The sequence below is a fragment of the Euprymna scolopes genome, chromosome 3, assembly GCF_053919585.1.
Source record: "Euprymna scolopes isolate OS-2025 chromosome 3, ASM5391958v1, whole genome shotgun sequence".
In the NCBI taxonomy this organism is placed as follows: domain Eukaryota; kingdom Metazoa; phylum Mollusca; class Cephalopoda; order Sepiida; family Sepiolidae; genus Euprymna; species Euprymna scolopes.
The window spans coordinates 47,861,402-47,863,901 of NC_136484.1; positions in this window are offsets into that span (position 1 = coordinate 47,861,402).

A 2,500-nucleotide genomic window follows, 5' to 3' on the forward strand; every position below is an offset into this window, starting at 1 on the left:
ATTGAGAGGGAGATGACTTATCACCTGAATTCTTAAATACAGGGCAAACTGATGAGGTCTTCCAGGGGGTCGGAAAGCACTTCTCCTTAAGGCAGCGCTTAAATAGTTTCGTAAGTATGGGAGCAAGTTCTGGTTGAAGCTTTTTTAACACTATAATTGGGATGCCATCAGGGCCAGTTGCTTTACTGGAATCTAGGTTTTTTATTAGCTTGGCGACCTCATGCACGGATATTTGTATATTACCTAGCTTGTTCTGTGTTATAGTTATGTGTTATATTAATGCGAGTACTGGTCTCCCGCTTTATGGTTTTTTAAATCAGAAATTTCCTTCTCCTAGGAAGGTTGCCTTCACCACGGCTTATGGGAGCCCTCTCAACCACAACACACAAACGCACATGGTGCTAGTTGGCCGTTGACCCCTAAAAAGGGTTCATTCGCCCTTTGGAAGGTCATGTTTTTAATCCTTCAAGGAGACTAGCCACCCTCCTCACCAAACAAGTCTGGTGGGGGAACCAGTTTAGTCGCCGGTGACCCGACCATGAGGCAGGTAGTACTGGGTTACATGGTACCAGTAGCATATGATATGACCTGACACCTAATATATATATATAACATGTATATATATATACATATATATACATACATATATATATAAATATATACATATTTATACATATATACATATGTATATAAATATATACATATACATATATATACATACACATGTATATGCATATACATATATATACACATGTATATACATATATATACATGTATATATATACATATATACATTCATATACATATATATGCATATATATACATTCATATACATATATATCTGCATATATATACATACATATACATATATATATATATATGCATGTATATACATACATATATATACGTATATATATGCATATATATACATACATATATATACATATATATATGCATATATATACATACATATATATACATACATATATATACATATATATATATGAATATATATACATACATATATATACATATATATGCATATATATACATACATATATATACATATATATATGCATATATATACATACATATATATACATATATATATGCATATATATACATACATATATATACATATATATATGCATATATATACATATATATATGTATATATATGTATATATACATACATATATATACATATATATATGCATATATATACATATATATATGTATATATATGTATATATACATACATATATATACATATATATGCATATATATACATACATATATATATGCATATATATACATACATATACATATATATATGCATATATATATACATACATATACATATGCATATATATACATACATATACATATATATATGCATATATATACATACATATACATATATATACGTATATTTATACATATATATACATATATTTATACATATATATACATATATTATGCATATATATACATATATTTATACATATATATACATATATGTATACATATATGTATACATATATACATATATGTATACATATATACATATACATATCCATATGTATACATATATATACATATGTATACATATATATATACATATGTATATACATATATATATGCATATGTATATACATATATATATGCATATGTATATACATATATATATATGTATATGTATATACATACATATATGCATATGTATATACATACATATATGCAGATAGAGGTTGCAAGGAAGAGAAAAGGACATCTTCTACGAGGCTACGAAGTCTATTTTGAACTCTATCAAGGCAGGACAAGTCCTTTCTAGCAGCTCCTGCCCAGATGTGGCAACAGTATTCCATCCTTGGACGTACCTGGCTCTTATATAGATAGAGAATTGCATCAGCAGTGAGATATCTACTGGATCGATAGAAAGATCCCACCATTTTTCCGGCGGCCCTGGCAACAGATTTGATGTACATGTTCCATTTAAGATCAGGAGTAATGGTCAAGCCCAGAAGCTTGTCAAAACTTGAGGCCTCCTGAAGACGAGAGCCATTCATTTCAATTAATGCCAGATGGGGATCAGAATGTTGATGATGTAAAGAGAGAAGCTTGGTTTTAGATGCATTAAAAGTAACCAGCCACTCCTGTCCCCATTGTACCACGTGCTCAAGATCAGGGGAGAGAGAATCAGAGAGAACTTGGTCCTTTACTGTCTTAGATGTGCTACCATAAATGGGAGTGTCATCAGCATAAATGTGTACAAATGATGTAAGGATATGATTTGGAAGATCATTAATGTAGGTCAGGAAAAGAGTTGGGCCCACGATGGACCCCTGAGGCACACCAGCATTAATACTGTGAGGTTCTGATTTTTGCCCTTCAACTACTACTCTTATGAACCTATCAGAAAGAAATGATTTAATAATTGAGAAGACATTTCCAGCTATACCATAGCTAGAAATCTTTTGAAGTAAATCTTTATGCCATA